The sequence below is a fragment of the Odocoileus virginianus genome, chromosome 23 (assembly GCF_023699985.2).
Source record: "Odocoileus virginianus isolate 20LAN1187 ecotype Illinois chromosome 23, Ovbor_1.2, whole genome shotgun sequence".
In the NCBI taxonomy this organism is placed as follows: Eukaryota; Metazoa; Chordata; class Mammalia; order Artiodactyla; family Cervidae; genus Odocoileus; species Odocoileus virginianus.
The window spans coordinates 3,534,265-3,560,562 of NC_069696.1; the positions used below are offsets into that span (position 1 = coordinate 3,534,265).

Here is a 26,298-nt window from a genome sequence, read left to right on the forward strand (position 1 = left end):
CACAGAGCTGGTTCAGGGAGGACCATGCCTCGTCCCACCCTATCCCCGACTTCACTCTCCCCCCAAAGTTGTGCTGCCAGGGACACTGACCACGTGCCCCACATGCCTCACTTAATCCTCCCGACCCAATGGCAGGGCCCCAGGGTGGTCATTTTCGTCCTTCCAGTTCCACAGCCTGGGAGGACAAAGACACTGGGAGGTTAGGTGGTGAAACAACGCAGGAAATCTGCCTCCAGAAACCATGCTCTGACCCACCAGGCCCCATGGCTTAGACCTAGGGCGTCCCAAAGGCATCAGAAAAGGTTCCCTGGACACGTCCATGCTGGGAGAGAGGAAGGCCAGCCACGACCTAGAGGGCACGCCTGGGACCCACCTGCAGACAAGGAGGGTGGGGAGGGCAGGGAGGGTGACCATGACGGTGGTGACGATGACAATGGTGACGCTGAGAACGCTGATGAGGAAACTGGTAGCTACTGACCCGAATCCACGCCAAGAACTGTGTCAACCCCGCCTTACCACAAAAACCAGACAAGGGGGTTCCTATGGTTTCCCACACCTCCACTTTCCTAAGGAGAAAACCAAGGATCAGGGGTTTACGATCTTGTCTGAGCTGGATTTTAATCCAGTTTGAAGTGACTCCAAATGCTATGACTGATGAATCTCTGGGCTTCCACTGCTATACGTGAAATAGATAACCAACGAGGACCTACTGAACAGCACAGAGAACTCTGCCCAACGTTGTGTGGCAGCCTGGATGGGAGCGGAGTTTGGCAGAAAATGGATCTATGGATATGAATGGCTGAGTCCCTTCGCCGCGCACCCGAAAATATCACAACATCGTTAATCGGCTATACTCCGATATAAAAGAGAAAGGTTTTTTCTTTTTTCTTTAAAAAAAAAAAGAATCTCTGGGCCTCAGACAAAAAATAAGCAAATTTTAAAATTTTCATTTTATTAAACAATCTCAACAACTTTGTGGCCCAGTCTGAGTTGAGGGAGGCAGGGAGGAGTGTGGGGGAGGGAAGGATCCGGACACAGTCCAGGGGAGGGAGCACAGAGGGAAGGAGCGGCAGGCAGTCACCCTGGATGCAGGCTGGGTGGGTGCAGGAGAAGATCCACCACTAGGGGTGCCCCCATAGGGAGGGGGTGCACATCAGTCAAGCCAACCAGGGTTGCCCACTTTGCTGATTTCATCAGAGTTGTGAAAGCTGTTGGCTGTCCCTCTGCACGAGGAAGCAAGAGGGAATGAAATAAATAAGTCTGGAGCTCAGCAGACCTTCTTTCTGTGCCTCTACTGCTACAACCAGAGGAGCTTTGGAACTGATCCTCTCCACCACCCTCCCCAGTATTCTGGGGGAGAAGAGCTTCCACGTGCTTCCCATAGTCTCCCGGGGTTCGCTGCTACCCGCGTCAAGGACGAGGCCTCTGCAGCTTCCGAGAGCCACAGCCTCATCTCCTGAAGGCCTGTCACCCTACCCACCCCACCCCCACACGGCCCACAGGCTCCCAGGTACACCGCCGCTGACCCACCAGGAGACTGAGCTCAGAGGGACTCCCAGAAGGGGGACACGAGACTTTCCTTTCTTTAGGAAGGGGCATCAGGGAGGCCTGACCACTGCTCCGATGCCCTTCAGCCCGGTCGCTCTGCGGGGGCCCCCAGTACCTCCCCTGTGCCAGGCACAGAGCTGGCCACGGCCACACAGGAGCAGGAGACCTGGCTGGACTGGCAAGACCCGGCCGGAAAGGCAGGCATGAGGTGCAGAAGGGCACAGGACCAGGCTGAGGTCTGGGTCGGGGCGGGGACGGCTCTGGCCTCTGTTCAAGTTCACCGTGCCCTCAGGTACGGGCCAAGGAAGCTCAGAAAACAACTTTGCAGGGCTTGTTCTTTTAAATGGGGTAATTCACGGTTCCTACCACACAGAGTTGTAGTCAGAATTGAATGAGATTCAGGAAAAAATAAACTTCCCAGCGTGGCGCCTTCACAGAGCTATCAACGAGGGTCGTTATGAGTATTTATGGCCCATGGTCTTCATCCATCCAGACTGCTGAGACCCGGCAGAGTGGCTGTAAGCCAGGGACCAGTGGTGGGCAGGGGTCCTCAGCCCCCAGCCCCCAGGGGTACCCACCAGGTCCCATCCAGGCCACACACCCGTCAGCCCACACGCCGTCCCCACTCTGCTGCCCACCCAGTCTCCAGTCACCCATCTCCGGGAGGCAGCTGGCTTTCCCGCTCTGCGAGCCTGCTTTCTTTTGGCAGGGAGCTGCTGCCGTCTGTGCTCTGGACCATAAAACAAGTTTTCATCAATAAATTAAGATAAGCGGAAAGCCAGCGCCAGAGGAGGCGGGCTGAGGCGGATGGGTGGCAGGCGGGAAGTGGCTCTGTGACCCAGAAGGGGTCGGAGTGGATCCAGAACAGGACTGGGCTCCCCGCTTCCTCTCCCTGGATCCCAGGGGCCCCTGCCCCCGGGGGGGTCTCAAGATGGGAGGCTCACTAGGGAAGTCCCTGGCCTCCCTCGAGTCCGTTCCATCCCCCTGGCGAGTGAGCAAGCGGCAGTGACAGGTAGAGATTCAGGTTCCCAGCAACACCCCGAACCAAAATAACGATCATGATCACTGCATCAGACATGAGCTAAATCTAATCAGACACGTGCCCGCCCCACCGCTGACACCAGACCTGCCTCTAAAAATAAGGTGTGTTGTGCCAGAGCCTCCCCACTCCTCGGCGTGAACCCTCAGGTCCCTTCCACATCCCCGTCTGGCTCACAGCACCCTGCTCACCCACGAGCCTTCCCCCTCCCCTCTGCACCCCTCTCAGTCCCACCCAGGGCCCTCGAGCGCCCGCTGGTGTGCCCACCTGCTCCTCCAGGCCGGCCAGCCCCGCCCTGACACCCACCTAACACCCTGCAGCGTCTCCGACCATCTGACGACTCGTCGGCTGTGGACCCTTCTCCTGCCCCCCAGCGCTGACCTGGCCAGTAATGCCCCAGAGCAGTGGCCACCCCGCTGCCCTCACCTCTCTCTGCATGAGTCCCTGGCACCCAGCCGAGCTCTGGGCCAGGTGTGGACAGAGCCACGGGGAGACGGAGGTGTGTAGGGATGGGGAAAGCCAGCCCAGTGTCCAGCTCGGCAACAGGAGCGCCTCCCCAGCCCTGGCCAGAGAGCACAGAGCCTCCTTCCGGTCCTGACACTTAAACAGTCCAGAGCATATGGCAGGAGAAGGGCCATCTGTCCGTCCAGCGCCACACGCGGGGAGACGTGGCCCCACATATGTTCTGAGTTAACGGACAGGTGAACCTTTGGGTGGAGTGGGGAGGGGCAGGGGGTGAACCCTGAAAGGCACAGCTCACCGGCCACGTGCTGCCAGCAGCCGGAACCCCGGGCAGCTCCCTCCCTCCTTAAGCCCCGGCCACCACCTTTCCAACAGAAGGTCCAACCTCACAGTATCCCCACCCTCCACCCCAGCCCTGAGAGCCTAGGTGTTCCACTCGGCTCCCCGCCCACCCTGGCCTAGAGGCAAGGAAAATAGCTGTGTCCACTTTGGGGGTGTGGAGGCGAGGTCTCTGAGGCTTGAAGCCCACCCCCCTGGGTCCCCAGAGTGAACTGGCCAGGTCAGCGCCACGGCTGGGAGAAGGGTCCACGGCCGGCAAGTGGTCTGACAGTCAGAGAGACCCCACTTTCCTTGGGGAAGGCAGTAAGAGGGGAGATTAGCAGAGCTGCCCCCCCCATCACAGGCCAAATCCCCCAGTTAAGGAAATGGGTGCCCCGAGAAGAGACAGGGTCCCACGGTCAAGGGCGCAGGCTGAGGCCAAGGCAGGAACGGACCGCTGAAACACACGCGCACAGAGCCGGAGGGGACGGCAGGGCTTCAGGCCATGATGACATGAAATCAAGACTGCTAATTACACCCCAACCAGGATACAAAGTCAGAATCTATCACGTCTGAGTTCAGGCTCTTCCCTAAAGAGGAAGGAGCAGAGGGGTGTGAGTTCTTTGATCAACTCCAGGACTGGGGGAGGCCGACCTCCAAGCAGATCTGAAATGGCTCTCCCCCTCTCCTCCCAGCCCCCTCTCTGCAGCGTGCACACGAGCGCGCACACACACACACACACACACACACACACGCAGACAAGTGATCCCCACATGGAGACCTGGCAGGGAAAGGAGGCCATTTCAAAAAGGGCAAACAGAAAAATAACCTCGATGTGACGCGTGGGTTGGCAGGAGCTGGGCACAGAGTTCAATGAACAGAACAGAAACATATTGACAATAGCAAAAAGAAACAATTACCATGCATTTTCATATGAGATCCCATCCCCAGGAATAAATTTGCTCTGGCTTTTGCTTATTCGACAGAAAAACACGAAGCAGGAGACGGAGAGGGATGAGGACCGGCAGAATGCAGACGCAGGCACTTTATGTCTCCACGTTTCCCCAAAGCTCTCTAAAGAGTGTTTTTTGGAGATACAGGCTGACACGGCAGTCAGGAGGAAATAGAACATTTTAAGTGGAGAGGTTTCAGGGTGCTGCCTCCAGGGCACTCACAATGTAGACACCGTCAAATTAAGAGGGAGAGGGGCTGCTCCCATCCACTTGGCAGAGCTTTGCATCTTGAGAAGTACAAGTTATTGGGTAAAAAAAGAAAAGATTTTAGGTTCATGGTACCAGCTGATCTGGGGGAGCCAGAGTCTGGCTTCATCTCAGGAAAACTCTGACCTTTTTTGCACAAGTGAACCTCTAAGGGAGTCCTACAGATTCTGCCCCTTCTCTGCAAAGCGGGTCACCAAGGGCCAGAAAGGTGGAGACCAGTGCTAGGGCGGGGTGGGGGGAGCATGACAGTCCTGCAGGGCAGCGTGTCCTGTGCCAGGGGGCTTGATGCCGTGGATGCTTCATCCTCGGTGGAGGGCCCTGCACCTGCACCAGGACAGGGGTCATGCTGACCACACAGGCGCTACCCTGCCTCTTGTGCAGCCAAAGGTCCAGGACCCTTCACCTCCTCTCCACAGTGTCAGATGCTCTCTGAATGATGTCCTCTGAGTCAGGATATCTGTCTCAGTCTCCTGAAAATGTGCCTCTCCCCACGTCCCCTATTTGGGGACACGTTCCTCCTCCAACTAGTCCTCCATCCAGGAATCAAAACCTGGGTCTGCAGCCGGCAGTTCAGCCTGGCTTCTGAACCCCAGCTCTGTCCCTCCCGCAATGAGCCTCGTGCCAGTTGACCTCTGTGACTCTTGACTGGTTTTGGTTGGCTTAGCCACTCAGTCGTGTCTGACTCTTTGCGACTCTCTGGACTGTAGCCCACCAGGCTTCCTCTGTCCATGGGATTCTCTAGGCAAGAATACTGGAGTGGGTTGCCATCCATCCCCTTCTCCAGGGGATCTTCCCAACCCAGGGATCGAACCTGGGTCTCCTGCATTAGCAGGCAGATGATTTACCACTCAGCCACCAGGGAAGCCTGTGACTGATTCCTCATCTTGGAAAATGGGGATAATAACGCTAACTCCCCCAAAACTGCATGTGGTACCTGCAAGGTTTGTTGTGAAGCTTAAATAGGAGAAAACTTCTAAAGCCCTCAGAACAAGAGCACGGCCTAACATCATACAAGACTGTCATCACCATCATTAATTACCCTCCTGTATCTCACCATCTCAAATCTTCCAGCCACCTCCCTGCATCTTCCCTGCATCCACTCCCATGGCCCACCCTTTTGGTCTCATCCTTTTGGCCAGAACACCAGGAAGCACCCCTGTTGGTCAGCCCACCTCCCCCCGTCACCACCGCCCTCTGCACACTCCACGTGTGGTACATCCCACAGATGTGGCTGGAACTCCTGAGCACAGCATCCACTCCAGACCTCCTGCAGGCTCATCTTTTCATTATCACGGTGCTCTATCCCCACAGTCCAGGGCACAGGTCCCTCTGTGAGGTACTCCAAGTCCTTTCCTGTGCGTCTCTCCACCAGCTCTCCCCCCAGCCACACCCCCCTGCCACCCACCACTTGGAAGTGCCCATTCTTCCTGCAGAGGGCTCATGAGCTCTGAGCTCTGTCACTCGAAGCATCTCATACCACCTAACATGTGTAACCCCACAAGAGTCATTCCTTGCTGGCTTTGCCTAAGCTGACTCTTTTTTGCATCTCCGACAGCACCTCACACAGAGTAGGCTCCCAAGGGGTGTTTTGTTTGTTTGTTTGTTTTCACGAAGGCAAACCCCCATGGCAATATGGGACTGAGATGGTACAGCTTGTTCTATGCAGCCCCCAGCTGGTCCCCTTGGCAAAAGGGTACCTCCCCTTACACTGTCACGGCCTGTAAGGGTCAAGCCTTTGCATGAATACCAAGTCTACGCCAACTCTTCAGCGGCACAGAATGCTGTCATATCAAATGCAGCTGCGTCCCCACCCTCATCCCACCCCACCCCACCCCACCGCACCCGAGGCTTGTGACCACAGGGATCACCAACTTGCATCCGCTGTGTGACTCAGTCATGCTGTCATCTTTCTTCCCTTCCAAAGGCCATTATTAAGCAGAAACAACGCCAGGAACCACGTTCAGCAGAGCTGGCCACCTCACAGGTCCTCCGAGCGTCCCAAGGGACTGCTCCATCTCACTGCCACTGGGCGGAAGAGGGGCGGGCCTCCCTGGGCTCAGACTCCTGCACCCACTTGCCCGCAGTGACTTCCACACAGATGCCTTACAGACACGTCACCCTTACCAGGGCCAGCTAGTGAGCCTGATGCTCAAGGCAAGGGGAGCCCAAGTCACCCGTGACTCTCTGCTCTCCCACCCATCACCCAGCAGCAGGTCCTCGTGACTCTACCTCCGAGTTCTGTCCCCAGCAGACAGAACCCTCCTGTCTCCTCTGCCACCCTGCTGACTTCCTTGAACCTCTGCAGTCCTTTCCTATTTTCCCAGCTGCCACTCTTGCCCTTCCATTACCCACTCCGCAGAGCAGTGTGATGGTCCTTGTTCAAATTTCCATAGGCTTCCCTGGTGTGTGGAACAAATCCCAGGTCACCTCCCGTGGCCTCCAAGACCCTCCACCATCCGGCCTCTGCCTTTTCAGCCTCCTCCACGCTGGGCCCGTTCACTGGCCTCTGCCAGCTCCCACCCCCTACACTACCTGCATTCATTGTGTCCCTGATCCAGAATGTTCCTGGGGACAAGACCCTGGGAGCAGGTTCAATGAGGGGGGGAGGGAAACAGTGCAATGTCATTCAATACCTCTTGGTTCTAGGGCCACCCCGAGCTCCTCACAGCCTTGACGGGAGCAGGACAGGATAAGAACCAACTCACCTGACATCTTGGTCTCAAATGCCAAACAGCAGCTCCAAATGCAGGGAGGGGTCAAGGCTCCCTCCGCTCTTAGCCGCTTCCTGAAGGGGACGAGCCTCATGGCCTAGGCCAGGGATGCTCAGAGTCCTCACTCCTCAGGAATCGGGGGCCTGCATTCTCCTTCCCCGTCCCAGTGGACAGGACACCTGGGAGATTTTGAGATATCCTTGGCTGGGAGGACACATCTTGGACCCACTCAGACCCCAAGTGAATCTTGCCCAGGCTCTCCCTTCCTGAGCCCCCCAGCCCCTGAGCTGGTCCTGGGCTGGACCACTGGGGTGCAGATGCAGCCCAGGATGAAGGCAAGTCGCGCCCACAGGGGCTGGACCCTCAGGGGCCCAACACTACTGCACCGCCCCCACCTCTCTGCCCCTCTCAATTATTCCTCCTAAAATTGCTTCTGCCATGCCACTCCCACACCCAGAGCTTCACAGGCTCTCCATGCCCTGTGAAGAGCCCACGCCCTCTGACCTGACAGTTAAGGTCCTGGAGAAGCAAGCGGCCACGCTCCCCGCCCAGATTGCCCGCTGGGAACCATCTCACTCCTGCCAAATGGAGAAGTCAGCTTCGGTGTCACCAAACTGTCCCCCTGTTCGTAGAAGGAGGACCCTCCTTCTCCTAGCTCACCCCACAAAGCTGGCTAAGGGTCCTTCTGCAGGGCCATCAGTCTGTGGCAAAGAACATGAAGAAACTGAAGGATAAAGCCCAATCCTCGGGATTCCCCTGGTGGTCCAAGGTCTAAGACTCTGAGCTACCAATGCAGGGGTCCTGGGTTCGATCCGTGGTCGGGTAACTAGATCCCACAGGCTACAACGAAGGTTTGCATGCCACAGCTAAAGATCTCGCATACTGCAACTAAGACCCAGCACAGCCAAAATACATAAATACTTAAATATTGAAAGAAAAAAAAAAGCCCTCTCCTGTCCGTGTCTGGGCCCCTGCAGCATCAGTGCCCTGCCTGAAGCTCTCGACTCAGTGCACGGTGACTGATTAGAGAGACGACGTCCCAGAAGGTGCAAGGGACACGTGGAGGGGAACAGAAGGCCAAGGGGGACGGACAGCAGGAGGCTCCAGAACCCCGGCTGAGATGCTGGCGAGAGGGGGGCCGGGGGCTCAGCAGAGGAGCCTGGAGAGCTTGTTGGAAATAATTTATTCCCGCGGCATCTCGGAGGGCTTCGGCTGGTTGAGTTGATAACAGAACAAGCAGCGCCACGGATGTTGGACGCCGCGGCCGTGCTGGGAGTGAGCGCAGAGTGACAGCGGCCATTAAGCAGGGGACGGCCCCTTGGGGGCGCGACACTCCATGAGGACCAGCTGCATGGGCCTGCAAAGAGGAGGTTCCGAGAAGCCCAAGAGTGTGGCCTGTTCACAGCAGCAGGAGATGGAGCAGGACCCCAGATCCAGAAGGAAAAGGTGAGGCTGGAGGAGACAGCCAGGCCAGACCCCGCCCTTGCCTGGGAAGCAGCGAGCACCTCCCATGAGGCTGGCGGCCAAAAATCGACCACTCGCCGCCCCTGGGGGACCCCGAGGAGCAGGCAGGCTGCAAACCTACCCTCGCTCTGCAGAAGGCGGGGGTGGTGGTATTATGGCTTCAGCAGACGAGATGGGAGCAGGAAACTTGGAAGCCTAGAACCATGGTGGGGGTGCTCCCTGCTCCTACTCATGGGGAGTCGGTCTCAATGAATCAGACTGTGCGGGAGGGGACAGGACCCCGACCTTCAACAGTGTCACCCCAGCACTCGACCCTTGGCAAGACAGGCCTGGACCTGAGCTACTGCCCAGGGAGAAGCATGCAGTCTCTGCCCTACACGATGACCACAGGGCTGCCCTAGAGCATCTTCCTGGGACAGCCTTGTGGGAGAGATGGTCACTCAAGTCAGTCCACTCTGGACTGCAGGCCCCGGCCCTCCCCTGGACGGACCCTCCTGAAGTCCAGCCCCCTGACGGCTCCTGCTCTGGTTTGGACAACGAGGTGTCGTCACGACTTTAGGGGTCTTTTTGCAGTCCCCTCGAAAGAGTTAACCTGGCCTCAAAGTCAAGATCGGGGGCGCTGCTAGGGAGCTTGTCTGACCTCCTGAAGGGATTAGCACCCGGCTCAAGAAATGCCAACCAGCCATCGGGGCCAAATTTAACCCAGCCGTCCTCTCGGCCCTCGCCAGGGCACTCTCAAAATCGGCGATTACGCTAGAGGCAGCTCTCGGTGAAAACCGTCATCTGCTATTTATAAACACTCGCCTTCTGGGAGGAACCAGACACCGCTCGGCACAGCGAGGCACCCAGCGCCAGGCCTGCGGCCTTGGCCTAGGGGACTCGGCCACTGGGCCGCCCCTGCTCAGGACCCCACCAGAGGCGCCTCCCCTGGGTTCAGAGCAGCCCAGCCCTGTCTTCTCTGCAGCCCAGACCCTGGGCATCTCTGCCAGGGCCCAGAGTTTCCTTGTGCAGATTCTAGGCCAACCACCTGGAGGTCCCCAGGCCCCTCCGGCTGCTGGCTCTCCCACAGCCTCCTCTGTTTTCTTCATCCCTCCATCATTCTGCATAGTCCATGCAGACAATGGAATGATATTCCACGCTGAACACGAACGAGCCCTCGCACCATGAAAAGACATGTACATGCGTGCTCAGTTACTAAGTGGTGGCCCTGGACTGTAGCCCACCACGCTCCTCTGTCCGTGGCATTCTCCAGGCAAGAACACTGAAATGGGTTGCATTTCCTCCTCCAAGGGATCTTCCCGACCCAGGGATCAAAGCCATGTCTCCTACATTGGCAGATGGATTCTTTATCTCTACATGTGAAGTGAAAGTAGCTCAGTCGTGTCCGACTCTTTGCGACCCCATGGACTATACAGTCCGTGGAATTCTCCAGGATAGAATGCTGGAGTGGGTAGCCGGTCCCTTCTACAGGGGATCTTCCCAACCCAGGGATGGAATCCAGGTCGCCCGCACTGCAGGTGGATTCTTTACCGACTGAGCCACCAGGGAAGCCCCATCTCCACGTGGGTGGACATTAAATGCATGTGACCAAGTGAAAGAAACCCATCTGAAAAGGCTACACACTGTAGGATTCCAAGTGTACATTCCAAAAAAGGCAAAGCTATGGAGACGGAGAATGAATCAGTGGTTGCCAGGGTTTGGGGGTGGGGTGGGGTGAAGGGGTGGAACACAGAGGACTTTTAGAGAAAATACTCTGCACAATACCATACTGGTGGGTACACGTCAAATCCATAGCACATACAACACCAAGCACGAACCTTCATGTAAACTACAGACTTCGGGTGACCACAACGTGTCCATGTACGGTCATCCTCGGTGATGAATGTTACATCTGGTGGGGGGTCTCGGTGATGGGGGAGGAGGCTGAGCTTGTAGGGGGCAGGGGGTGTATGGGTTATCTCTGTACCATCCTCTCAATTTTTTGATAAACCTAAAAGTGCTCTTAAAAAGAAAAAAACTCTTTTAAAGAAAAAAAGAGAGGTGGGTGACAGCAACCAGCTCTATGAGGGATATCACTAGCAAAAAAAGATAGCTCTTGCACTCAAGGACACAAACAGAAGCAGGTACCCATCCCTCAGAGACACCAAGAGGGTCCAGCTTTGTTCCCACCAAAGGGAGGCCATCTCCTGAACCTCAGCTCATCTCCGGACCCGAGAGAGGCCAGCCCTTCTCAGCACTGCCCTGCCGCCAAGGGCCCATTCACTTGCCCAGAAAAGGACTTCACCTAAAAGATGGTGCCTCATTCTAAGTGAAAAGTGTTAGTTGCTCACACGTGTCCAACTCTTTGAGACTCCACGGACTGTAGCCCACCTGGCTCCTCTGTCCATGGGATTCTCCAGACAAGAACACTGAAGTGGGTTGCCATTCCCTTCTCCAGGGGGATCTTCCCAACCCAGGGATCCAGTCTGGGTCTTCTGCACTGCGGGCAGATTCTTTACTGTGTGGGCGACCAGGGGCACCTCATTCTAAGGGTCCCCCAAAAAGAAAGGCTCGCTGGCTTCTGGGGTACGAGCGAGATGCCCCAAGAAGTTCTTTCTGGAAGCCAGCTGCTCCTCTGCCACTGAACGAGGGGCGTCCCACCAGCAACTAACACAGGCCCCTGCCCCTCCTCCCCGTATGGGCTCACGGCGGCCACAGCCCCTTGGGGTGGCACAGGGACGACCCCATAAGCATGGTGGCGAAGGGCTGAGTGGGGAGAAAGTGCTAGAGAAAAGTTTAATAATAGCTGGGCCGAGCACAGCCCGTTTCCTTTTTCAGCTGCCTGGCGGACTGCTCCCATTACGCGACGAGGCCACGGGCAGGGCCGGGCAGCTGCTACCACGACTCAAACCCAGGTCAGCGCGGGGGCCACTCTCCTCAGGCCACCCCAGGGTCCACATGCCGTGGTCAGATGAGGGCCATGCACAAACACGCTGGGCTCACCCAATGTGGCTTCTCTATAAATAAAGCCTGGAGCTGGCGGGACAGGTGGGGCCAGGCCTCAGGGCTGACCGTCCTGCACCCACCAGGCCTGCGGCTCCGCCACCTGCCTTGCTCCTCACTGGTCCTCTTGACCATGGACCACTATCCTGGGCTCTGGATGGGGGGAAGGGGAGCTGGTGAGTGCAGCAGGAGGCCCGCATGGGGGGCAGGCTGTCGTCAGAGCTGCCATCCCGGCGATGGGGCAGCTGCTGCCCTCTGTCTGGCCTCTCCATGCCCTGGAAACCAACAAATAAATTCACCCCACAGTCGGCACACGTGTCCACCCTGCACGGGAGCAGAGGACCACAGAGGGAGGAGACCCTGTCACATTGCTGCACGCTTGTCACCGCTGATGGGCTGTAAACGGAAACTGACTTGGCATCAATATTAAAAGGGCAGGACTGGAGAACGAACGGCCTGCTTGCAAACACAGCCCTTAGCAATGCACAGCTCAACTGTGACTCATCTTCCAAATCTGTTAAATGGGTTTGAAGCTAAAATAAGTTTTGAGTACGAAAGGCACCTGAAACAGTGCCTGGTTTCAGAACCACCAGGCACTGGATGCTGCGTCATCATCACCGTCAGGATGGACAAGACAGAATCCAGGGCCTTTACCAGAGTCCTCTCTCTGGTGGACAAATGAGCTGAGCAAGGGTCTGGAGCCAGGAACTCAGGCCCAGGCTGGGTTAGGAAGAGCCTGCAAACCTGACCCAGGGGCAGCCCAAGTCGAGCACCAGGGTCCAGTTCTTCACGGACCTGTGAATGGTTCTCCCCTGCCTCTAAAACGAGAACTCCAACATCACCACTGTATTTAGGCCTCCAATACGGGGATGTGGGGAGGGGAGATGAAGGGCGAGAGCAAGGAAGAGACCCTCACCTCCTGCCAAGCCCAGAAAAGGTCTAGAGAAGTTTGGGCCCTGAAGGCAGCTAGTACCTGGCCTGACACAGGAGGGGCCCCCACCCAGCTGGGGTTGCCAGGTTCACCATCATGGCCACCGTGCATGGAGCAGGGCTGCGTGCAGACTCTGGACCAGCTGTTTCAGACCCACTATCTCATGTCATTTCACACCCATCCGAGGAGGGGGACACTGCTGTCCGAGGCTAACGAGCGGAGCCAGGCTGAGTCCCCAGTCCTATCTGTCCACACAGTCCTTATCCCCCGACCTGTTGTGCATGCCTCCAGAGCTGTAACCAGCCACCTTCCCAGCCCAGAGTGGGCTCCCCTGGGTTGAGGCACAGCGGACAGAAACATCCCCAGGGGCACGCTGCCCCTTGAGACCTGCTGTGCCACGGCCCCTTCCCTACTTCCCCTCGAGAATGAACACCTCTCACCACCGCCCCGGGCATCCCGCCCCCCTAAGACAGGGCTCCATCCAACCCCCGCTGGAAGCTCCTGCACCTGGATGGGGAGGGACTAAGTTTCCACCGAAGTTGGTCCTGGGCCGATGGGGGCCCATCCTCTCCAGACGTCAGCATCAGGGCGGGCACCCTCTATCTACAACGAGGATCTGGGAAAGTCACGGCAGACACTAAATCACTCAGCAGTGACTGGCGGCAAGGGCCTGCAGACCATCATCTCATCTCATGCCCAGGCATCCTCATCATCCCCTTTACTGATGAGAAACCAAGGCTCAGAGAAGTTGGGGATCTTATCCAGCAAGAGGCTCGGCCAGCCAGACCCAGAACTCAAGCTCTGAAGCACAGGCCACACTGGTTCTTCACGGGTGACAGTCATTCTTCCATTCACCAAGCCGGCAGCAGCCTTTTGAGGGACAGGACGGCCTCTAAACCTTATCAGGTTTTCTCAGGAACCTGGGTCTACTTAGAGCGGGCTTTGCCTGGTGGGGAGGGTGACCCTGGCCAATGAAGCAGGATGACTGGGGTCGGTACATCTCAGACAAGCTCACGGCCTTTCTTGGAGGTCACGGGGGCGCTCTGAGAGCCAAGGCGGAGCCTCACAGGCCCCCGTTTCCCAGATGGTAAGGTAAACAGGGAGGCCAGGCCGCCTGCTGAAGCAAGGCCACACTACCACAGAGGCAAAACAGACAAACCTACCTCCTGCCCCAGCCCGGCCCGCCATGGAATCCTGAAAACCCTCCTCCAGAAGGCCCTGCAAGAGCCCGGCCTCCACCCTCTGCCCTCCCCCAAGACAGGGGTCCCAGGCCCATGGAGGGAGAAAGCGACCAGCCCTGAGCAACCAGCCCCTCCAGGGAGGGTCCCGGCTTAGCCCTAGAGGTACCTCTCTCTGCTCCCTTCAGTTTAAAATAGGCCATGAGGACACCTGCCAAAGGCCTAGGGCTCCTGCCAAACAGAAGGGTTATATTTCTGGCCCTGCACCGTGAAACCCAGGGACAGCTTCCCGAACCAACAGCTGACTCTCGGCTGTGATGACAAGACTATCCTGAGAGTCGGCCCAGGGCCGAGCGAGCGGCAGGCTCCCTGCGTGTGTCCGGTGGGGTAGGGGGCAGCGGCGGGGGGGGTGCGTCTCCACCCGGACTCCGGGAGCAGGGCAACGGCTATATAAGGGCACGCGAGCGGGGGGAGCCCGGGGGGCCGGGATTTCTCTGGTCCTGGCGGGAGCTCACCCTCACATGAGCCTGCGTGCACACCTGCCGCGGATGAACATTCCTGCACGCCATTCCCTGGCCCGGATCGGGCTTCCCCATCCCAGCGGCATCACCGCACCCTCTCACCTGCTCCTGGAAGCCCAGCCAGAGGTTCCGCCTCCCTCCTGCCACTCCAGCCCCCCACACAGTGCAGCCAGGCTTTCCACGAGCAACAAGTGGGACTGCAAGAGGACTCAGAGGAGTGGCAGGGACACAGCCGCAGGTTTTTAAGCATAAGAAGCCTGGCTGTGGCTTGTGGTGTCCGGGCTTATCCCACGAGGCTCTGGAGGGCAGAGCCAGGGGACCAGAGTCAGAACCTACAGGTGAAAAATGATCCGTCAGCCTCATTTACCCAGAGACCCGCAGCTGACCAACAAGGCAGCTGCCACTAGAAGTCTGGACACAGACCCATGGCCACCTGCCAGGAGCCTATCTATGCTTTGGGGCAGGGGCTGTCCCGGGAGCTAGTGGGGTCCCAGCCACTTGGTTCTGTGCTTCCATATCACAAAGGAAACTCCCAGGAACAGAGTCCGCCTTCCAGCGGGTGCTCGAGTAGCCCACTGGGGCTGACGGTCCAAGTGGGAGGCTCCCCTGGCAGCCCAGGGTGGAGGCTGGGAACCCACTGTCCCCTGCATCTCCTATTCCTTTAAACTTAAGTTGTCCTTGGCAACAAAACAATCTCCTCCCCCATCCACATCCACACCCAGAAACTATCAAAGGTGACGGGAGGTTAGCTCTGCAGGGCAGCACGATGCGTCATCTTCATCTACGCTGCTGTGTTTCTACCCCTCTGCTCTTCCCAATGCTCTCCAATGACCGCATACGAATTTTATCATCAGAAATAAAAGGACGAATGAACTTCCCTCTTGCCGCTCAGACACCCCCATCAGTGGTGAAGATCGGCCACCTGGAGACCTCTACCCTCCCCTTGCCATCCTCTCTGACACATTCACACCCACCAGGGGAGAGTGTCACAGGCAAGCGGATTCTGTTTCTAGGGCCGCTCACTGATGGGAAGGTAACAGGACTGGACTTCTCTGTCCTCAGGTGCTGGACGCCCACGTGGCAGCAGGTGCACACGGACTGCCGTTTTCCTTCCTTTCATCCTGGAAGTGGTCTCTGCTGTTGCCAAGGCTCCCTCACCACCTCCAGAGAGGGCCTTGGATCTTTAACACACCTGTAAATTTCTTTAAGAAACCCAGGCTGGAGGGAAGCCCCAGAGCAGAAGAGCTTCCGAACTCCAATCTCTGGCTAGGACAGTACCAGCCCATGGCCAGCCTCGGGGGGGACTCCCAAAACATAGGAGGGAAAGGAAAAAAGAGAAAGGTGAGGAAGAAAAGGGAGCCTGCGAGGAAGGAGAGGGTGAAGGGAGCTGAGAGGGAGCCTGGACCAGCGCCCGGCACCACCCCGCCCACCTCGGTCCACCTGCAACCCCTCCCGGCCCCGAGCCCCTTCCACTTAGCAGGCCGTGCCCATCGCAGCCATTAACCTGGCCGTCCCCGGGCCTGGCACCCGCGATGGGCACAGGAAGCCAAGAGCCGTGCTCCGCGTGCCTCCAGGGTTCGATCATAGCACCAGGAAAGGCTCTCATGTCATAGGCACGCAGCAGTGAGCCAGCAGGCCTGGGGCGGGCCGTGTCCGCAGCCAGCTGACCTCAGCATGGGCGGCTGGGCCCGGAGTGGGAGCAGAGACAGGGCTTCTCAGAGTGCATCCATGCAGCGGGAAGCGTCCTGTGTATGTGGCCATGGGCAGATTGGGGAGGGGTGCCCTGAGTCTAAGGGGGAGACCCGCTCTCATGTCAAACACACACCAGTCACACAGGAAGCGAGTGAGACGTGACGGGGGACCCCCGAAAAGTTGCAACCTCTCCATTCTGGAAACACAAGATGGGGGGGCGTGATTCATGAGACCAAAGGTTACAGAATCTTGAAGGATGATGATAGAGTCGCGCAGAAAACCTCATGGCGACAGAGCCACAGGGGGCCGCTCAGGAAGCAGGGACACTGGGGACGGCGGCCCTCCCCGACGGCCAGCCCCCTGGCCAACACGGGTGGCTGGGCTGCCCTCCCAGCGTGGGGGCCTTGCCCACGTGCAGTCACATGGCTCTTTAGCAGGTGTGAGCAAGCAGAAAGCACACTGGGTCTGCAGTCACATCCCTGCCCCATCGCTCGATCGGAGGGAAGCTGCGAGTCAATAACACATCGTGCTGGGCTGTTCCCTCGCTTGCCAAACACGGATTAGGAGGCCTTCCATGTGGGATGTCACATATGTGAACCCTGAGGACGGTGCCGGGTGTGAGGCAGGGGCACCAGGGTCCCCTCAGGAGGGTCCACATCTACCATGGAGGTGACTCAGACGTGGACCTGTCCACAGGAATGTCGGATGTACATCTGGGGAGAGAGAGGAGTAGCCCAGCTGTGGCTCTCAGCCTCTCTGTGCCTGAGTCTTAGCATACAGCACGTGGACCAACTCTCCCACTTGGCTGGCCGAGTGCTCGTAGGATGCACTGCAAACGACAAAAGCGCCGGATACACCTGGGATGCTCTGATCAGAGTTCACAGCTGAAACCAAGAGGCAGGACAGGTTGGTCAAGGGAGAGAGAGAGAATGATGGCCAGAGGTGGCGCTTTCAGGGATATTAGGTCCGTGGAGGAAGAACGGAAGCAGAAGAAAGAGCAGGAGAGCATCCGTCTCCAAAGCGAAAGCCAGAGAGCCGTGCCTCCAAAGAGGGGGCAGCGTGGGCTCCTCTACCACCCACACTGGCCCCCCGCCTGCCAGCCCAGTCACCAGTGCCTGGCGTCCCGACCCACGGGGCCGACTCCGCTCCATCTCCCCGAAGAGGGGGACGGGGTCCAAGGGAAGGAAGGTCCTGGCAACAGGAACAGACCAGAGGGAGAGCAGAAGAGGGGGCTGGGCAGAGAGCAGGTCATGCAGACACAAGCCTTCTGGGCCAGCCTGTCCTCTAAGCCAGATGGCCAGCAGAGCGGGGCTAAGCGTGTGCCCTCCTGGGGTGTCTCTCTGAGGATTCCTCTCAAGGGCTCTACCCCTTCCTGCCTGTCCTGGTGGTGGGAGGGCGCAGTCTGAGACCCGGGAAGGGTCATTCTGGCCTGACACCTCTCAGGCCTCCCTGCACTTTCTCCTGCTCTGCAGGAAGGTCCCCCCGACCCCCCGAGGGCGTCTGTGCCATCCCCGGCCTCCACGCTAGCCACGCTCCAGCATCAGAGATGCCCGGTGTCCACCACTCTGTATTTTCCAAGCCAGCAAATTCCACCAGCCACGGCCAGAGCCAGTGAACTCCTCTCAGCTGTGCCTCGGTATATTTCACAGGCCTCGGTCAAGTCGCTTCCGCTGTGACCCTGATGGCTCCTGCCAGGCCTCGGACAGGCTCACAGGCACCCCGAAGACACCTCCCCAACAGCCTCACAGCTTCAACACAGTATGTTTACGAGCACTGTCCATGAGTCCAGCACACAAGACACGCCTCCTCGCCGCCCTGAACAAACCCACACCCCCTCCACCCACTTCTTCCTTCCATCTACATTGGACCATGCTCTATCCCTCGCCTCCCAGGAACCACAGATGCGCTGCAGGCTGGGGGCTGCTCCCACCGCCCCCAGAGCGGGCACGGCCTCCTCCCTGTATCGTCAGGGCCTCACTCACCGCCAGCCCGAGGCTGAGCCTCCCAGAGGCCCGGCCAACTAGGATGGCCAGGCAGTACACAGAGAAGGGGGCTGGAGGACACACCAGGGCTGCTCTGAACAGCCCCCAGGCAGGGCTTTACCCTGCCCTGCCCGGAACGAGGCCATCATTAGGCCCAGAAATCAGAGGGTCACGGTCCAGAAGGGCGCAGGTGTCCTGACGATGGGTTTGGAACAACTGAGCTACCGTTCCCTTGGCGCCAAGAGGGACGCGGACTTGGAATCCCAAACTTTTCAAGTGGGAGAGGTTGCCAGCTGTCCATCTGTCTCTTTCTGCCTCCCCGCAGCGCCAGCCTCAGGGTGACCGGGGTTCATGCCCTTCTGTGAGAAGCAGCTGCAGTCCCCCTTGCCCCAAGCAACCTGGGAGGAGGGCACTGAAGCTGGAAGAAGGATGGTGTGTTGCGGCGGGGGTGCGGGTAGGCAGCCCCCATCCTCCCTGGACTTTGAGGAACCTGCCCAGGTCTGTCCACGGGGACCACAGCTCGTGACACTGACGACCTCCTCCGTGACAGATGAGCCCAGACACAGAACCCACCCGTGCAGGCTGCGGGCCACAGACCCACCCCCACACCCCCACCCCACGAGGATGACTGGGGGTTGGAGAAAGCAGCCTAGGCCTGCCTCCACGTCCCCTCTTGCCTGTTTCAGGAGCGTGGGCTCCACTAACACAGAGCAAAGAAGCCACGTGGACAGGACAGGGGCAGGCAGTCCTTCCCGGGTACAGGGGGCCCAAGGTCACCGGGCCCCACCTCACTCCCCCAGTCTCACCCCCTTCCCCCGCACATGGCTGGGCTCCAATTCAGTGGGCTTCCTCCTTAGGGACATTCAAAAGGGGGTCGAGAGAAAGAAGGCTGCAAGGTATGCCTCTCTCTTGGCAAGAGTCAACCTGCCCTTCCTGTCTGCAGGGGGAGTGGCTTCAAGGACATTGCCCTGTGCCTTCCCACACCTCCGGGCCCTCCCTTTGGCCCGAGAACCAGAAACGGGCCTGGCACCTTCCAGGGCTGCCCCGCTGGCTGGCAGGTGCGAGAAACGTGCCTTGGTCCAGGCACCTGCTCGCTGGCTTGGCCGCCCCGGGACGGTCCGGTCACAGCGGTGCCGAGTTCCAGAACCAAGCGCTGCCAGCGGGAGGCAGACCAGAGCCTTGCCAGGGGCCGGAGGCGGGGGGGAAGACTCAGACGGTGCCCTGGACGCGTGGAGGTCTGCTCCCCCTCCACACCAGGAGCGCGGCACCCAGGTGAGCTGCCTGGCTCAGACCCACCCTCCCCAGGAGCCAGGACAGACTGGATGCCTGTGCAGCTGGGACTCTAAGGCCGGGGCAGGGGGTTGGCACAAGCGGGTCCGTGGAGCTCCAGGAGCACGGCACCAGATGCCAAGAGACCGGAGCTGGGTCGACTGACCTCAGGACGGGGAGAGAAGGAAGAGTCCAGCCGTGCTCATGGGGAGAAGATTCCAGAGTCTGGCTAGGGCGGTGCACACCCCCTTCTCTGCTGTCCCACTCCAGCATGATTTGACTGCCCCTCGCCCCCGCGTTCCCCACCATTACTCGAGCTCTCACACCCGTGACTAAAGAGACCAGCAGCCAGATGGTCCCCTTCGGGGAGCAGCCAGGGGCTCACCATCTGGCGAGACTGATGCCGTGAGCCTGTCTCTCTAGAGGCCAGCAGCGCTGGGGGAGCCATGGGAGCTCAGTCTCCCAAAGTGGACACTGCCAGGCTCTTATGACTGACCAGCCAGGCCTGGCCAGTGAGGTTCCCAGGAACGCAGATCCAGAAGGCCATGTGGGAGAAGCGGGACCCCAGGACAGAGAATGGCAAGAGGAGCTCAATCAGAGAGGGCTTCCTGGAGGCAGCAGCCATCAGAGGCCAGGGGGCCTGAGAGCCTGTATCAGAGGAGACAGGAAGTCAGTGGGGCCTCCGTGTCCCTCCTCAGCCAGGCCGGGGCAAGGCAGCCACGGGGAGGGAGTGGGTGGGGGGGAGGGTGGCAGAGGCAGAGATTGAAGCCTGAGCTGCCCTGCTTCCCACCAACCCCTCCCCAGCTGGCTGTGACCCAGTGCTGCGCTAAGCGGCTTAGCCAGGGCCCTATCTCCTCGGCTCAGGGCTGGCGTCAGGGGATGCAGGGAGCTGGTGTGACCACTAGGAAAAACCAAGCTGATCCCTCAGGTCCTCTGAGCCTCTTAAGTGCAAAAGAAGGACCAGTGCAGCCTCCCCGCTCTGGGGCTGGTGAGGGTTCAGTGGGGTCGTGGGAGCGAGCACAACTCCGAGCCTGGCACACAGGAGACCTCCACACAGGGGCCCGTGACAGTGGCGTGGGGGCACCGTGTGTCAGAGCAGCAGAAAACGAGGCACAGAGATCAGGCTCTGTGCAGTGGCCTTGGCAGGAAAAAGGTGGAAGAGCTCGAGGACAACCAGAGCATCTCCCAGACAGGTTGAGGAATGACTCCGTATCAAGCGATCCTCTCTACTTTGGGTTTTAAGGCCCATCCTCAGCCTTCATCCCCACCGTCCTCTCCCCGCACCCCCCAGAACATCAGTCCACCCACAGCCCAGCTACCCCCTGCCCAGAAGAAGAGAGAGCTTTCCCGGGTCCAGAATGGAGTGCCCCTCCGGCCCAGGGCACAGCCCACCGCCCGCTGCAGCCCCTGACTCTGAGCAGCTGCCTGGCGGCCACAGTGAAAACAGGGCAGGGAACTCTGCCCTCCACGCTCCATCGGGACACGGCCTGGCCAGCAGCATTCCGTTCTATACTGAGCGAGTGACGCAGCAGAGCCGCAGGCTGGCCATGCCGACCGCCTCCAGCCCCGCTGAGCAGCGTGCTGGCCAGGCCAGCCTCTCCACCCAAGGTCAGGACCGGTCCAGGCCGGGGCCCACACCCACCACGTGGAGCAGGACTGGGGTGAGAGCACCGGGGTAAAGTCAGGGTCCCTGCATCCAGTCTCTCACCTATGGGGAAGAAACCCAGGCTCAGAAGGAAAATGCTTGTTCAAAACTCTCAGAGCCCATTTCTCTGGGACCACTTCCTTGGGTCACCTTTTCGGGAAATCCTTCCTATCACATACAGTCATATACATACACATTTTTTTTTTTTTTTAATTTAGGTAAGGTGGCTAAGATGGTAAAGAATCCACCTGCACTGCAGGAGACCGGGGTTCAGTCCTTGGGTCGGGAAGATCCCCTGGAGAAGGGAATGGCAACCCACTGCAGCATCCTGGCTGAGAAAATCCCACGACAGAAGAGCCTGGTGGCTTACAGTCCATGGGGTCGCAAGGTGTCAGACACGACAGCCTGCCCCCACCACCTTACATTTAGGTTCTTTCACTTTTAGTCCACCTCAAAATGTCCAAATGCACTCAACCCTGTTTCCTGACCCCACTCAGCTCTCCCCCTCTCCTTCCCCAAGCTCCTCCACCTCAGATGCCAGCAGCTCCCGATGACCCTCCATGAAGGCCAAGTCTAGGCAGCAGGCCGGGAACCAGGACACCTGAGGCTCCCGTCCCGCCTGTGGGAGCCGACCTAGGCGACGGATCTCAGCAAGCAGAGGCGTGGAGGCTTGGAGCGAGGGCTGGAGTCAGGGAGACTCGACGGAGCCCACAGCCTCTGCCGCTTCTAAAGGGGAACGAGAGCCCCCACCCCGTCTCTGAGCCCGAGCGCAGCCATCAGACTTCCTCGGGCAGCAGAGCTGGGATGAGGCGAGTCCCAGGACAGAAACTCCTCCCCGCTCCCATCTGGGGAAGTGGGAACATGGGCCATCATGGTCCCCGTGTTAACAAGGCCACAAAACAAAAACCAAGAGGGCGGGGGCTCTCCTCTGCCCAGGGAGCCCTGGGTGCCTTTCAGAAGAGTCCAAGGCAGGGGCAACTTCCCAGGAAGGATGCCTGCCTCTCACTGCCCATCCCAGCTGCTCCAGGCTGGCCTCTTCCCTCTTCTCCAGCCCGGCAGGATGGGGGGGGTGGGGGGTGGGTGGTGGGCAGGCTCAGGCCTGGATAACAAGAGGCTACTAAGATCCAGGGATGAATCTCGAGCCCCGTCTGAATCTAGTCCTGCTCTGCCCTGCAGCAACTATGGAGAGCTCCTCTCAGGGGAGAGCAGCCACCTGACCCTTCCTGGGGAGGACCAGGCCTCTGGTCCCCAAGGAGAAAACCCATCAGGGAACTCCCTGGGGATGAAAGTGCCACCGGTACAGGGCCGCCCGTAGCCCACACGCCCAGCACCCCAAGTTCAAGCAGCTGAACACTAACTGGTCTGCACGCTGCCCCACCAGGGATGGGGGTCTGAAGCGGTAACACCCTTCACCCCATCTTCTGAGTGGGCACATGAGGGCATTCGACTTGGCTCAGAGCAGGGCGAAGGGACAGCTGGCTGTGGGTCTAAACCCAGGACTCCCCTCCCAGCCAGGGTGCTCCCGTGAGCCACGGCAGCACTGACACGGCTGTCTGGGGAAGAGGACTATGGTGAGCCGGCTTTGCTGCCAACCAGGAGAGGAGTCAGCCCCGTCGTAACTCGACATTCGCAAAGGGCACCGTGGGAACAACCAAAAGCCACAAACCACGTCCGGCACAAAGCAGGCTGGCCCCTGGCAGCGGCAGTCCCCGGTGGGGCCAGTGAGGACTCTGCGCGGGGCCCCAGGGAAGGCGAGTGTCACGCTGGCCAGATGAGGGAGCAAAGGACGCAGTCGGGACCTTAGCTGCTTAGCTCGGCAGCCTTGAACCTTCAGCCTCAGACCAGGGTCTCTCTGACTCTCACCTGCGAGGTGCGAAGAGCACCTCTTCTCCAGAGGACAGATAGAAGTGCTGTGCTCACTGCAAACAGAAAGCAGGGAATATTCTAGTCTTCCTCTGGAGGCTGGAGGGGGAGGGGAGGGGACAGGAGGCAGGAAGACACAGGAGACTGTAGGCAGCATCCTCGGCAAGGCCGAGACTCCTAAAAGCAACCTTCGGGCTTGCCAGGCAAGCCCTCCATCATCACAGGAAGGCCGGCCAGCAGCCGGCGTCCGCCAAGTTCATAAACATGACGAAGAAGGCTGTTTGCAAAATTCATGCAGTGGAATGAGCTGCAGATGGTGGCGGCGCTGCCCTCCGCAGCGGGAACAGCTGGCTGCGTGGACCGCAGGGCCCCGCTTGGCCCACTTGCGGCTTTGCAAGGGGAGGAGGTGCCGACCTGCCCTCCCTGTGATGGGGTCGGGGAGACCCTGAGCCAGGAAACTGCCATTCGTTCCAGAGAGATCAATCAATCGGGTTTTCAATTTCAGCCCCACCAGGAGGGCCGACCAGACCCAGACAGAGGAGCGGGCTAAATCTGCCTCGGTGAGGGTGGAGGAAGGGGTCAGCAGACCTGAGGTCCTCCCTGGTGTGAAGAGATGGGGTGGGAAACGCAGGGACCAGAGCCTTCTCTCCTGCTCGGGGCCCTGCCACATGGCCCGAGGTCAGGATCACCCCAGTGGCATCAGCTCTCCTGCCTTCGACAGCGAGCCCCCAGGAGGCAGGTCCAGGACTTGGTGACCCCAGCTCCCAGGAGGGCAGCACACATACGAGGCTCTAAAAGCAGGGTGATGAAGGGGACAGCGCTGATCAGGAAGATACAAGGAGGCCTCGCCCCAGTTCAAGATGCCCCCTCCTCCTGGCCACACTCCACCCCTGCTTTAGCAGCCCCCTGCTCCAGGAAGCCCCCTACTGCTGAGTCACCCCCAGCACATCACATCTGAGGGAGCCACCCTTCCCGTGGTGCCGCTCCCCAGTCACCATTCCCCCTCCAGTGTGTGTGTGCCCGGAGGCCGTGGGCCGGCCACATGCTCCCTCCGGGCAGGCCCACCTGCGGGGCAATTCTCAGGTGACCCCACAGCTCCAGGGACACAGACAGCGCTCCAAGACCAGGTCGATGACGAGCTCTCACAAACCCGCAGGACGAGCTAAGTGCCGAGCATCATTACCCACCCCTCTGCCTCCCGCTGAGCTCGGAGGAGAGTCATCAGCCTGCCACTGAAAATACGTCCAGGCCTGCGTGACAGAGGTGGGGTGCACAGACGTGGCTTGCCAGTCTCTTCTCTACCTCCACCCCCATTCCTTCCAGTCCCCAGAAAGCCCCGGCTAAGCTCTCAGGAATACCACAGAGGCCGGGTGAGACTCAGATCCAGCCGCCGCACGCCAGATACTCTTCACGTGTCATCTCGTTTACCGAGAGGAGCAGCACAGTGCAGACGGACAGCACAGGTGCCCACTGGTGCCAACCCAGCCTGCAGCCACCAGCTATGCGACCTGGGCAAGTCACCTAGCCTCTCTGAGCTGCAGCAGCAACACGGAACACCGTACCACCCCTCTCTCGGGGGTGTTGCTGAAATGATGCCTGTAACGTGTGTACCCTCTTGGCAAGCACTCAAGCAACAGTCGTTAGTATCACACGATTGCATGACCCCCTCAGGGTATCACTGTCTTCTCTCTGCCACAGAGGAGGTGACGCTCGGAGACACCAGACGACTGGCCCCGAGATACAGGAGACAGAGATGTGGGCTGCTAAGGAGACAGAGATGGGGGCTGGAGCCCAGCTCTTCCGGTCTCGAGGCCACTGTTCTCGCAACACCATGGGCGTGCAAAGGGCACAGAAGGACTGAAGCAGCAGATGTACCCTCAACCCTGGGGAAGCCTCAAGTCACAAGAACCAAGGAGCTGTCGGGCCCTGGCTCACTAGCCTGCCCCCTCCCTGACTTTGGCAGCTCCCTGGGAATTCTGGAAGATAAGGCATGACCTCAGCAAGTCTCTATTTGAGAGGACTGGCTAATCTCCCCAGATTAAATGCTGTTTCAGCAGCAAGGCCAATGCCCCACCCTCGCCCCAAGCTAATCAGATTGACACCTGCTCTCCCCACAGCAAAGCAGGAAGGTGCTGCTGGCTGGGTCCGGCCGTCAGGTCTCACATGTTCCAGCATGATGGGAAAGCAAGCGTTTGTGGTGCTCTGGCTACAGACCAGCCCAGCTTGCAGGGGGAACCAGCTTCTCCACCAGCAAATGGCCAGCAATCACCAGGGCTGGCAGAGGGGGTCAGGGGGCACCTCTCGAGTCATAAGCAACCCACTCGAGAGGGAAACATACCGGTGCCCATCACAGCCAGTCTCCATCCGCCGAGATCCCAGTTCCGCAGACATGACCTCGCAGGGAGCGGGCACCTTCACAAACGTGACCCCTGGTGGTCTCCCGGGCCACCCTGGGGAAGGACACACTTCTGCCCCGCTTCACAGAAGAGGGAACTGAGAGGACAGTAGGTGACTTCCAGCATCACGCAAAGCAATGAGGAAAATGCTCCCAGCCAGCCTTCTTCCCGCGCCGTTCCTGGTTGTCTGCCCTCTTCTTCAGCCACTCATTCATTCGCTCTCCACTCAGCCCTTCATTCATTCACTAAATTTCTTCACTAAACAGCTCTAATTCACTGCCCTCTGGGTGGATATCCCCAGCTGCCCGAGAAAGCCTGGGAGACCAGGATGGCGTCTTTGTTTCCCGCAGACCTGCCAGAACAGCACCTCTCCTGGCCCCCCCAGCAGAGCGACTGGGCCGGGAGGCTGAGGCCAGCACAGCCCATGCCCTGCCCCCACCCAGCATGCAGCCCTGGCCTAGAATTGCCCCTCCACTGCACAATGAAGCTAAGAGCCTCGCAGAGAACACATCCAAACCGCCCAGGAATACAGCTCTGGGGATGTTATTTTCGGAGGAGACATGCAGTAAGGAACAGGAGGGACCGAGCAGCCGGTCACCCAGCTCACAGGCAGGGGCCCGTGGCCAGTGAGGACCCGGCCAATTAATCAATTAACAGCAGGATTGACTGAATGCCCATTACTGGACCGGGGGCAAGGGAAGAGGGGTACTGTGAAGGATGAACAGAGGTCCTGCCCTCAAGGCGCTGATGGTCTGGTTGGAGGGGACGTGTCTGGAAAGGGAACTGTCTGAGCAGGACACAGACCCTAAGCACCACCGAGAAATTCAGAAGCAGATGCGAGCATGGCTCTAGAATGCGTAGCTGAGGGCCGTGTGTGAGCGCCAACATCGCAAAACCAAGGAGAAAGAGGAAGAAAACACAGCCAGGATGCGGGTCCCTGCCGAGAGGAGAGGCCAGTGATGACCTCAGGAGATGTGCTGGTGAGGCTCTGGCCTTAGTGGGTGTGATGGGTTTGGGGTGGGGGGCGGTCCCTTCTATTACCTTTATAACTTACATGTATCTTCTGTACCTTTAAAA

The 26,298-nt window shown here is 59.0% G+C and overlaps 1 protein-coding gene and 1 non-coding gene across 4 annotated transcripts in view; both read right to left on the reverse strand.

The window, feature by feature from the left end:
• TSPAN9 (tetraspanin 9) overlaps positions 1-26,298 on the reverse strand; it is a 187,325-nt gene that overhangs the window by 17,537 nt on the left and 143,490 nt on the right. The window lies entirely within an intron of this gene.
• TRNAS-GCU (transfer RNA serine (anticodon GCU)) lies at positions 5,378-5,449 on the reverse strand. The gene has a single exon. It is a non-coding gene; the product is annotated as a tRNA-Ser (tRNA).